The 13,542-nt window shown below is 40.4% G+C and overlaps 1 long non-coding RNA gene across 1 annotated transcript in view; it reads right to left on the bottom strand.

The window, feature by feature from the left end:
- Positions 1-13,542, bottom strand: part of LOC309340034 — an 85,138-nt gene that overhangs the window by 56,887 nt on the left and 14,709 nt on the right. Inside the window, exon 2 of the long non-coding RNA XR_014155731.1 lies at positions 10,986-11,054. This is a non-coding gene — a long non-coding RNA (uncharacterized lncRNA). The remainder of the gene's footprint in view (positions 1-10,985; positions 11,055-13,542) is intronic.

Below are 13,542 nucleotides of genomic sequence, written 5' to 3'. Positions count from 1 at the left end.
TTCATATTTGTTAACTCTAATGGCATTTTCACGGGTCCATGTAAATATGCACCGATAGCATCTGCAGGCCATAACACTTGTTGTCCCTTTCCTGTGAGCAGGAGCTATACACAAGGGGTCAGGCGTAACAACACTGAAATGTGCTAAGATTTTAAAATCTCTGGTGTCTGTTTTCTAAGCACGATGGAAGGCGATGGCCTAATGAATTATTTATGCAGTAACCTGTTGCTGTACGCCATGGTGTTGCAGAACAGGTTGCCAACAATTTAGGTTATGCATGCAAAAGTCAATTTTGAAGTTGAGATTTTAAGGGCAGATATTTGGCTAATGCTCAGAGTCTCTCTGTGTGTCTTGGCATAACCATTTCAAAAGCTAAGAAATTATTTCTATGCTGATCTTTACCCACCAATCTTCAGAAGGATCTCACAACAAACTCTGATCCGAAAGGAATTGTATTTACATTTTTCAGCCATATTTTGCAAAACAAGAAATCTACTAAAGATTAGAGAAGGTTAAATTAAATATTGATGATTACTGATATACAATAAAGGAGGTCAGGTTTCATTTCAATAGATTAAAAAAATTAAGAGGGTGGAAAAGTGATTTCCCCAAAGCCAAAATGCATTTAATATTCTCTTCATCTTATTTTCAAATGGATAATAATTCCCTGAAAATTTTCAAACAGCTTATATTCACCCAGAACAGTCTGATTATTCTGCCAGGTCATGAATCCTTAAGGAGAATGCTGACAATGTTTGAAGCTTATTTTCGTTAGATACATATATAAAAAAATCATTAATTATATTTAGTTTAAGATTGTAATCTGAATGCCACAATCTTTTTAAGGTATATTTTCATCTGTTTTACAGAAGCAAGGCAAACAACAAATCACTAGTGAATTGTGAACACAAAGCAATAAACAACTGATGAGTAGAACAATAATGTGTATGCATGAGGCAACTATTGAGATTTCCCTCATCCATATTCATATGGAGAGAGAGAGAGAGATAGAGAGAGAGAGAGAAGTTATTTTCTGTACAGTGTATATTAAGATGGAGTCTCTCTGATGGAAACTTTAAGCTGCAAGTCAAAGCATACCTACTCACAAGTACATCCCCCTAAGCTAAGTAAAGCTCAGACCACAGATCAGAGTATACATACATCTCATGCACACCATATATTAAAGCGCTCATGCCACTTTAAAACTCACTGCTTTCCTCAAAGAATCCTGGGAACTGTAGTTTGTTAAGGGTTCAGAGAGTTGTTAGGAGACCCCTCACAGTTCTATGGTCTCCAGCATCCTTAACAAACTATTGTCTCCAGGATTGTTTGTGGGGAGCTATGACTATTAAAGCTGTATAAGAATGTTTTAAACATATGGTATATATGTGTCCATTATCACCTCAGTATAGCTAAGTCCCAACAACTCCATCTGCACTCTTTTCAATTGGAGTCACAGAAGATCAGGCTGTTCAAAACCCTTTGTTATCCAAACTCTGTAAGTGTCCATATCTGTACTGCTCTATGAAAATAGTGGTTTAAAAGGGGGGGAAAAGAGGAGTATTTCATGTCTGCTCCAGTGCTGAGGTTCTTTTCATTTGAGGTCTAATATAAATGTAACGCCCGGTATGTGTAAAAAGCTAACATACAAAGCAGAGTACTCTGAATTTGGTGCCATGTCTAAACCAAGTCACCTATGCATGTATGCTAGGGATTCATCATCAGGTGTGTGTGTGTGTGTGTGTGTGTTGTGTCAGCATGCTAATGCTGGATGTGTAGTAGGCAGTGTCAACAACACAACTTAGACATTACCTGTTACTAGAGGTGTGGGATTTACATGGGTAGGATTTTTTAAACAGGTTTCAATAAAGCAGAACAACTAATGCATAGGACCATTTAAAAGTAAATTTCACTGGGATATGGTGAAGACTACAGCCTAAATGAATATATTGTGTGACCTGGAGCTGTTTGTACAATACAGTGGTACCTCTGGATATGCACACTTCCAGTTGTGCATCCTTCAGGATGCGAACACAGCAAACCCAGAAGTATTTTTCCAGGTTTCGCCACACGCGCATGTGCAGAAGCAATCCCTCTGGTTGCTGAAACCTCGGGATCCGACCGGAGCTCCAGAACTGATCCCGTCCACAACCGGAGGTACATTTAGCATATTTGAGAGCCCTCCCTTATATGCAGGGGGTCACCATACTTTTTGGTCAGCAGACACATTTGGAATTCCAAAGAATTGACATGGCGCCAGTCACAAAATGGCCGCCATGCAGGCATGGCATATCACAAAGTATCTGCCAAGCCTAAAAGAAAAAGAGTCAAGACCAGAAAATCATGCAGATGCCCCCCCCCATTAGCTGTCCCAGATGCCACATTGGCATCCCTTCTAGTAAGCCCCCATCACTTCACTCTGCAAGTATGAGTTCATATAGCTATAAAAACCAACCATATCCTGGAGAAAGCTGGAGAAAACTGGAGAAAGCTAGATTCTATATAGATACAGTGGTACCTCAGGTTACATACGCTTCAGGTTACATACGCTTCAGGTTACATATGCTTCAGGTTACAGACTCCGCTAACCCAGAAATATTACCTCGGGTCCCAGAAGCCAACAGGCACCCAGTGCAGATTCCATAACACATTCCTCTATCTGTCAGGAGATGAGCTTTGTTTGCTAATTACAACTTCAGAGTCATCTTCAAACGCTGCCCCACATAATGCGCATTGCAGAAGTCAAGCTTGTAGGTTACAAATGTACTCATAAGTGTGATTCTTAAAAACAGGGCAGAATATAAACAATAAAAGGTATACCTGGCCACTACTGCTACAGTACCTAGAATTCCTCTCCCTTAAATATTTGCCGTCATTGGAAAGCTAAATACAGAACTATGCCGAAAAAGAAGACATTCAGAAGCAGTGCAGATTAATATGATTATGGAAAAAGAAGACATGCACAATTCCACACTTGTTATGCATTTAGCACAGAGTTGTTACTAATTTGTTGTAGCAAATCCAGGCACCTATTCTCCAGAAGTACTTCAGTTTTGGGGACTGCACATTTTCTAAAGTATTATTTTGCTGTTGGAAACATGCAATTTTCCTCTCAGTCAAGCACATCAATTGTGACTCTTCATGCTGTGTGGAGTATGATTGTATGACTGTCATGGGTACCTATTATACTTTGCCTGTGACATTGCAAGTGACCAATGACCTAGTCTTTTTCTTTTGCCAGCATCCTTTAAAAATGTTTTATTTTACTTTTGCTTTAGTTTCCTATAAATTTCAGATAGTGGGTGCTCTCTTGCCAATTAAGTACAAGGGCATTCATGTAAAACACAGCAAAAAGAAGGATAGTAATGCTATTGCCTTCCTTTCTAGAATTCCCCATGACCCTTTTGTTTTCTCCTATTTTTAGTTTTGTTTTTCCAAAAATGTACATGTTTCTCTTTCCAGTACTAGAATCTTAATATCTCCTGGTTTAAACAAAAGCAAACACCAGTACACCTGCCCTTCACAGCAAAATTAAGTCCTGCATTTAGGTATAAACATAAAAATAAACATAAACACAGATCAATGAAAGAAGTATAGAATGAGGTTGGCAGCAGTACACACGAAAAGGATCTAAGGATCTTAGGTGATCATAAACCAAACATGAACCAGTACTGTGATGTGGCTGCTAAAAGTGCTAATGCTATAGTTTGGCTTAGTGTTACGTACAAACTGAATTCCTGGAACAATAAAAGCCACTTTATGTTATTTTTATGTTTATTATTTGATGTGTATAGTTTATATTAGGACATTATTTTGTGCACATGCACACACACACACATATATACATACATATAGCCTCTCATCAAATTTGCATATAGGGAATTCTTCCATTGACCTTAATAAATCCACTATTTTATGTTAAGGATGGGATACGAAGACTGATATGCTCATTTAATACCAAATGAAAGTTTAGCCAGTGGCTTTTATTAAATCAGGCTAATGAATATTCTCAAAGAATTGGAGAGTGAGAGACTTGAAGAGAAAGGTTAGAAACTGACTTTAAATAATTCAGCATGAATACATTCCTTGGTAGGGAATGTTTGATTATGAGATACACCTTTTATACAGCAGAAACATTGCAGATGAAAGCAGAATTCAGGCCAGTTTTCCAGAATATGATTCTTTTTAATCAATGGAGCAATAAGGGAACTTCTGTGTAAACAGCGTACAACCCATATTTTATTTCATGTATATCTGAAATGCTAGATTCAGGAGCCTTCAGTTAAATGGAATCACGGTGTCCTGGAACCGCATCACTATACAAGTTAAAGGTGTGTTATGCTCTTCTACTCCTCCTTGGCAAGTTACAGATCTATGAATATGAATAAACATGGTTGCAGAAGCATGCAGATATGCTAACACTAAAACATGAATATTTTAACACCCACTGGTACAAATTATAAGGGGGAGCACCTGCCAGTGATGGCATAATACAATATCTCCCCCCCCCTTTCTCTGGAGCTGTTAAATCCCCAACTAAGTAAAGTACTGTCTGGCAGGTTGTCCCCAAAGAAATCAATTTATATATCTATACAGTTTCTATGAAAGGAACTTGGCTGAAATCCTTAAGCTCACTTTGAAACTATGGCAGTTGACTGCTTGAGCCCTTCCTTGAGGTCATTTTAATCCTTTAGATTAGCTGAGTGCTTCGAAATGCAAGTATGGATTTTGCCTGCAAGACAACTTTTTTAAAAACTGGGTTAGCATCTATCTCCCCCCCCCCCTTTGTAACTCAGCAGAAGTTAAGGAGATAGCAACATAACATCTATTCATTAGAAACAATTAGTTTATGTGTGCCATATAATTGCCTAACATAATGAGAAAGATAGTCAATCCAAAAATATTTGTGTACAGTGTTTTGTACACACCTGTTCAGAGCCTCCAAAGAGATGCCCAGTTTTCCTAAGGCCTTAGTCCCATTTACCTCCCCACTGCCAGAGTAACGTGCACTGTAAAACCTAAAGGCACTATTATTCTGTTGGTGGTGGTGGTGGTGGTGGTGGTGTTCACCCCTCAGAACTAAACGCTTGGCGATATAATGAAAACTGCACATTGTCTACAGGTTTATAATATAAGCCACTGGTTCCCAATCTCCCCACCCTAAAAGACCGCTTCAAAATTGCTGAGGATCTTGATGTACCACTGTATTTCTTATATATTGTATTTTCTTGTATTACAAGTTGAATTCTATAGAATCCAGTAGAACTGAAATTGTAGCTTAATAGTATACAATATAAGACATAAAAGAAGCACTACACATACAATTAAAAATAAATATGGATATTAAACAAATGCAGTTTGGTTGTGTGTGTGTGTGTGTGTGTGTGTGTGTGTGTGTGTACATCAAGTCTTGGAACTTCTTATCTACTTCCACATAGAGAAGAATGGAAAAGTTCAGAAGAGACTATAGAAATGCTGAACTGCAGAACGAAGAACGTTTTTCTGTTTGATGGAATAACAATGTTATTGGAACTGAAAATAAAGTATATTTGTGTGACCAGGTGGAGCCCCCCCCCAGCCCCCAGGGACCACCAAAATGAATAATGATCCATGATAATGTGTTATGGAAATTTCGGCCACAACTTTATTAAACTTTCAAATATAGGAAGACCTTGGCTTAGGCACTGGGCGTGTATCCCTTCCAGCCCCCCAGTCGGGGGAACTGGAGCACATCAGGGTAAATGGGATATGGGGGTACACTGCAAGACGTAAGTGTACACAGGCAGCCCAGCCCATATCCCCGCACGCAGGGTAGTTCACTGACAACCTTTCAGTGTATGGCCAGAGACACCCATTTACAACCCCTTTAAGAGGGGACCTGGAATTACCACCGGGGGGGGGGGTGAGTCACCACTTCATGGCCCCCCCATTTTAGGGTAGAAAAGACTGAAGGATCCCGCCCAAGGCCTTAAACCACCAAAGTTGTGACGAATTGCTGTGGGGAAGACAAAACCTGCCAATGCAGGAAAATTTATTCCCGGCTCTTCAACAGCAACCAGTCAAAAGACCGTAGCAGTGCCCACTAAAGGGGAAGAAAAAGGTTAACCTGAAAAAGAGCATTAAACTAAGGGAGGGTTGGGTGGGTGGAACTCCTGAGCTCACTACCTGGCTGCTCCCGGCTCCACTTCCTATTTATGCAACTGGCCCCACCTCTAGCAGTGCTAAATGACTAACTGAGGTTTAGTGGGAACCTCCAAAGAATAGCACTGAGAGGCAGGCCAGCCCAATCAGCCAGTAGGTCCTCAGGAGCCCGAGGCACCACATGCGATCCCACAAAGGGCACCCACAGTGTAAGGTGTGAGTGCTCATTTGCAGCATGCCTAATGAATGTTTCCTCAGAAATAGGTATAACATTCTTCTGTGGAACTTGGGGTCAAACTTGATGTGACATTAAATGTATCTTTGGAAGTCTGTTTGGGTTTTAGAAAATAAAAATAAAAAGCAGGTACGAATGCAATGTGCAAGTTCCTATTAGCATCAATGATAGCTTTGAATGCAAGGAAGCTAGCAGCAGTACAGGGTAACATTTTCATGAGTACCATGAGTACCATGGCCAGAGAGGAAATAGTTAAACATACATGTGCACACTCCCCCCACCTGTTGTTTTTTTTTTACTGAATGACATTTTTTATTGTGTCGTTTGGCCCTTAGGGTTGTATCTAACTAAAGCTTCAATCCTCCTAATCCTAGTTACCTGGGAGTAAGCTGCATTGAATTCAGTGTGACTTACTTCCGAGTTGACACTGAATTGCACTGTAAGTCATATTTAGAGCAGACCCCCTCAAATCAATGGACTTAGGCATGAATAGCAATTTGCTGTTAAACACCTTATTTAACATACAGTTGTACCTCTGGTTAAGAACTTAATTCATTCTGGAGGTCTGTTCTTAACCTGAAACTGTTCTTAACCTGAGGTACCACTTTAGCTAATTGGGCCTCCCGCTGCTGCCGCGCCACCGGAGCACAATTTCTGTTCTCATCCTGAAGCAAAGTTCTTAACCTGAGGTACTGTTTCTGGGTTAGTGGAGTCTGCAACCTGAAGCGTCTGTAACCTGAAGTGTCTGTAACCCGAGGTACCACTGTATTCTAAAGCATTAACTCTTACAATTTCTAAAATAATCAACAACAATTAAAACACACAAAAACCACTGTCGGTTTCATCATACAATTGAGTCTAACAAGTATGTATGATGGATTAGTAATAATAATAATAATAATATCAATCCAGTGGTTCGAAGGAGGAGGTGTTGGTTGGCTTTCGAAAAGTTGCAAGCCAGACAAAATTATTTTGCCAGGGCCATATTTCAAGGAGGAATCAATTAATCAATATCTACTAGTTTCCATCATATATATTCTTTGATGTCTGTAAAAGCAGATATAAACTTTTGCCAGTTGGAAATTTTAAAATGGATGAAACCTATGCTAATATTAAAGCTACAAAATAGTTTGAAAACTATGCTTGCATGGGAGAAGAAAATGTTATAATGTTTCATAGGTAACTGAGATCATACGCACAATTTCTTGATACTTTGTACTTTTCAAAAATAAGTGAATTAAGGATGCTATGAACTGGACATGTACTGCTTGGCTGGCAATATGTCAAGATGCCAGCCTATGCTGTCAAATTTAATGGTTTTGTTATAAGCCAAGGTATTAAGCTCTGATATCCTCTAGTGAGAGAATGGGATTTGAAAGCACTGAACATGTTACAGCATCAAGCACATAATGCCAATGCCTTCAAATATATCTTAATAATTTAGAAGCATGGAAGTCCTTTCCATGCAAGTTTTTGTGAAATTAATTGGCTTTGTACTGGCAGGACAGCTTAACATCAGCCAGATACCCCTTTTAAGATGGCATAAGCATTCAAAGACAAAGCCATGATCCTACACACTGCTTTCTATTGAAAGCAGTGATATTTGCATTTATGCAATGGGTTTCAGAGCCGAGTGCTGCCAGTAGAATTGATGAGTGATACTCAAAAATTCCAATCTCATTTTCATTCAGGTTGTATGGAGCGCACTCCCATGTGCATCAGTTCATGTTACTAACAGGAGAAAGGTCTTGATCTCCCTATCTCCTCACATACTGCCTGTTGGCTTTCAATTTCCAATTTTTCTAATCTTACGTACAGTTCTCCACATTTCCACACCAGTTTGCTCTTTTCCAAAAATCTTCATGAAAATCCATCAGAATTTTAGTGTACATTTCTCCTAATATGCACATCCGTATGCAATTTTCCCCAATATACATGTTTAGCAAAGCATTTCCCCCCTGACATAGTGGAATTTGTTATTTTTGCTAATATGCTGGCATCTCCCCACTTACCTGGAGGCTACATTCCCGGGTACCATATGTATACCATCTTAAAAGCCTGTGAACGTCCTCAATGCCAAACTGCCAAAAATCCGCTAAACCCCACCATAATTGCTCCCTCTAAACCTCTTTTCTCAAACTCCAACTCTCCACAGGACTCAAAGGTCAGTGCAAAAACTCATGGGATTGCAGTTGCAAAGGCTTCTGGGATTGCTAGCTGTTTTCCCACTCTTTCCCCATAATTTTTTTGCAGTTTTCCCGCTCTTTTTGGGCAGTTTTTGCCCTTTTCGCACCATTTTGCAGTTTAAACTGATTTATTTAATTATTTCCTGGTGTCATGCATATACACAGTCATGCGCAAAGTGAAAGTGCAGAAGTGCGGAAATGCCAGTATACATTTTTATGTAAACATTACCTTAGCGTATGCATTTTTTTGTACACATTTAGGCTGAAGATGTATAGCAATATTTGTAGAAGTGTGAACTTTGAAGGATGGCTGTGTTTCTGTATGTGTACTATTGCGTATCGAGGCCCCATGACCAACTTTTTCCCTAAGGTGTGAATAACTAGACAACACATGGCTTACTGGTTTCGGCATCAAATAAGGCCACAACTTTATTGGTTACAGATGTAAGGTTTGACCATAGGCATTGTGGTAAGCAATGGCACATGTCATTCCTGTCCGCTGGGAGTGTTTCTAAGGGTGAAGCTGGGGGGGATGCCCTATGACCTACGTCAAATCAGGGCATCCCCCGAGCAGTCCCCTTTGGAGGAGTGGTATGGCCCTTTCCCCTGTCTCGGCATTGGACAGGACCCACTCCTCTGGGATCCTTTTAACAAAATACCCTTATCCGTGGAGGGGCAGGCAGAGGCTACAACCTCCCCTCCAACCAAGGCTAGGTCTACCCAATGCATATCTGCCTTACAAAGTTGAGATGATTGCTATGAGGTAGGCGAAAACCCCAATGGCAGTGCCAATTAGCCAAGTAGGAAAAAATTCTGGCCAGCCTATGAAAATTAGGTGACCAACATTGCCCATGTCATGGTTGTACCATTCGTGGAAAAACCCCTGATCTGAGGGAGGGAGGGTGGGAGATCTGGCATGGTGAGATAGAGGCCGAAAGGCCCTGCAGGCCAGGCATTTAAACATCCCCTGGGCATGGTGGCAAGGGCTACAAGTTTTCAGTTGGTCCTGCGCCCAGGGGAGTGCCCCCTAACTCCTGCTGCCATTGGCTGATTTGGTGGCAGGAAGATGATCCAGCCTGTGATAGGTTGGCTTACCAGGGAGGCCCGGGCCCACCTGCAAAGGTGCCCACCCAGTAAGGGGGCGAATGGATTCTGTAAAGTGTGAATTAGGAAGGTTGGCCTATAAAAGTGAACTGAATTAAATTGCCCCCTCCTACATCGTCTGCTTTACAAAAAACTGAGAACCTCAAGAGGGGAGGCCAGGGACCCATGGGCAGTAAGCACCTGACCAGCAGACAGAGCAGGCTCCTTGATCACCTGTTCACAGTCTTCCCTGCCATGGTGATATATATTGATTCATAAATTTGCATATCACATAAAAATTGTCTAGGCCCTCTCTTTTGGTAGAATACCTACCCTACAAGCAGCAGAGTGATGGGCTGATTGCACTTACTTACTATTTGATCAAATGTCATAAGAGGAACAGACTGTTTAGAAGTGTTTCTGAGGCTCGCAGACAAAAGCACACAGGTTGGTGTCTGCATTTTCGGTGGTAAACGTGCTTGCGGTGAACACAAAATGAACACAAAAGACTGTCTAGGGTGTTGCTTCATACAGCTCTGCCTCTTAAGAAGAAACATCCCTGATTTTGGGGGAGAGTGCGGTACAGGAATACTTGTATACATAAATAAATAATTTTTACTCTCTTGTAAGAGTTTATAGCAGCCTTAATCCACTTTGTGGTGTAATGAATAAAGTATGGATATGAATGAAAAGTCCTACACCAAAGATACATGCACATTGTTTATGTGCACAGAACTGAAGGGAAAGGGGAGAATTAGTCGGGCTAGTGTTTTTTTCTTACAGCTTTTCAGAATAAAATGTTAAATACAATTTTAATTATTGCAATGTTGCTTATATTAGGTGTATTATATATTATATTAGGCACTTCATATTTGGATGAATGCCTTTACACTCATGCCTGTGTCTGGCATTAAATCTATTTGTTAATCCGTTCATCTTCTGCAGCTTCATTTTTTTCTGTTACAAAAGTAGTGAACTAACATACATGCATTTTTCATTCTTTTAAACATAAAACCCACAAATAGTTTTTAAAAATACATAATTATTCTTCAGTATTCATGTCCCTGAGACTGAATCCAAATGATGATAATTTTGAAAACAAGAATGAAGCAAAGCAGTGGAGAGAAAAACTAATAGAATTGTTAAAATTCACAACCTGCACTGGTGGACATGGCTTAAATATTCATACATGCTTCCATATGACCTTCAGTTGTAAACAAAGAATATTAAGCATTGTTATTTATCTTCTGGTAATGAATATATATTAGTCTGGAATCTAATGAATAAGTAGAACAACTTTTTCATTAAATATTTATTAAAGTAATATTTTCTAGGCTTACCAATTAGAGAGGGCATCATATTAGAACAGCTCACTTTGAGAATTCCTGGAAGTTCAAGCCATGAATGTGCTAAACAATTAAGGAAGGTCTTAGATCAATATACCCTATTGACTCAATATAAATAACAGCAACAAAAGTAAACATAGGGCTATAATAAAGCAACATTTGTGATGGAATAAATAACCAGTCGACGTACTAATTTGGAAGAGTTATTGTCACTTTCTTTCTCTTTGTGTGATTATATTAGTCATTTTCCTAAATATATGCAATGCATGCGGTGGGCTTGATTCAGATACCGGGAAAACAATAAATATATTATCTTAAGAGCAACAGCTCTGAGTGTAGCCCACCAGAATATTCTCATATATGATCCCCACCGAAACAAATTGGAAAGGTGCAAGAGCACAAAGGTTCCAGCTTTTTAACTGGCTTATGCAGGAGGTAGGGCTGTGTCTACAATGAACAGTAGGGTTACTTGTAAAGATTTTGTGGTGATCACACACAGGGCCCCCGGACGTTTGACGGTCTATTGACCCTGTGCTGCCACTGCAATTGCTTTTTCCGCTGCCACCATCCCATATCTCACGGGGACACACGGAGTCTAGTCAGTTGTTAACATAAACAAATAATCAAGTTTATTTTTAAATGCAGGAACAAGCTTATGGTTTCAGTTAATTTTTCTCTTGTCAGTTTCTTATTCTTAGTTCCTAACAACTCCAAACTGATTATTCCAACTATCTATCTGACTCCACCTAACAATTCCTCTCACTCTCTCACAATACAACTCTACCAACCCACTGCCTATTCCTCCCTCTTCCTTCTTCAACTCCCAAACCTCAACTGACTTTCAAAACCTCCCACTCCAACTTTTATTCCTCCCTTGCATTCTCATTGGCCAATTACATCACACCTATTTTAACCCTTTCCTTATGACCCATCCTAGGAGGCAAATGCCACAGATATATATTAGGGGTGAGCTGAAGCATCGCCTACAAATTATTTCAGAATGAGAAATACACATTTGGTGGTTTGGGTGGTGCAAACATGCCTTTGGAGCATCCACTCCCATGAAAAAAAAATCCTGTGTCTGTTCATAACCACAGTGTCGTGTTTTCCCCCTATAACTTTTATGCCACCATTTTATCCTTTTCCTCACTGTAAGATCTTGGCTAATCATGTAGGAAGTGAGATTTCATATTACTTTATAGATAGTACAGTGGCATGAAGATAGGGGGAGTGCTATCCTTCCCTAGTGATGAGGAAGCATAATCCATTTCCCAAGGGTAAGCACCATGGCTCAAAGGTAGAGCATCTAATTTGCATGCAGAAGGTCCTAGGTCCATTCCCCAGCATCTCCAGGTTGGGCTAACAGAGATCCTTATCTGGAACCTGAAAGAGCCACTGTTGGACTGTGTCAAGACACTACTGAGCTACACGTTCCTCCACTGTCCTGTAAAGGGAAGCAATTAAACTGCCACAGTGTAACTCTGGAAGAGAGGAAACACTTTGTATTTGGGCATTGCACTGAAGTTGTTCTGCACAATGTTCAGTGCCAGAAGAGAAAGAAAATGTTTTCCAGTTTCTAAAATGTTCTTTTCCCCTATACATGTATGAACTTCATTCTTGTTCACATAACTCCACCAGCAGTCCTTTTTTCTGGGGGTATGCATGGGTACGCATACCCCTAGATATTTTGTGAATCTAATGGGAGAAGAAACTAAAATTTTAAATAAATTAGTTTCTTCTCTAGCATGGTGAATCTCATTTCCTGTCACAGTGTTTCCTGAGTTGCAGATGGAATGAGAGCACCTCTAAACATTTTTTTAAAGAAAAAAAGCACTGCCCACCAAGTATCACCAACAGATGGACTATTTCACAGGAACTGTAGTGTTATGTGGCTAATGTGGCCCAGCCCTAGTATTTTCCTCCCAGATAGGTCATTGACAATATGAAAGTGAATGCTATTCAGCCAGCACACAGGCATGCAAATGAAGGCAAGTCTATCTGTTCTTAATTAGAGAGGGGGGGCATTGAAGTTGTGAGGCAACATTCACAGAGTGCATCTAGAGGAGTGCAGGGGAGTGCACCACCCCGGCAGCGTGATCCCAGTGGGATGCCATCGCGGCTGCTTCCCCACGCGCTCTGGGCACCATGCCCCCGCCTGCTCTCCGCCCCCCAGTGCCAGAGCATGAAGCTCCGCCACTCCTTCAACACCTAGGAAAGGTGATGCATTATGCTTACTTCAAGGGGAAGGTATTAGATCTCTGCTTCATCGATTGGATTTTCAAGATACTGGTCAGACAGAACTAGAATTGCCTCATTAATTTCAGCTGAGACATTTTTGTTGGCCCTGAAAGATATTGGCCCTGAAAAGTGGCATGGGATAGAATAATTTCAGTTGAATAATAATTAATGCTACATGGTGGTTGAGAGATATGGGTGTTCTTTTTAAAGTACACTCTGAGGACGCTCTACAGAGACCTGTCAACCATTTTGCCCAAGCCTGGGTGGAGTTTGGCCTCACCATCAGCCTAATGAAGACCAACATTTTGTATTG

This window comes from Podarcis erhardii (assembly GCF_964252035.2).
Source record: "Podarcis erhardii genome assembly, chromosome: 4".
Classification (NCBI taxonomy): domain Eukaryota; kingdom Metazoa; phylum Chordata; class Lepidosauria; order Squamata; family Lacertidae; genus Podarcis; species Podarcis erhardii.
The sequence above is the reverse complement of the archived record's forward strand: the minus strand, read 5'-3'. Positions and strand labels throughout refer to the sequence as shown.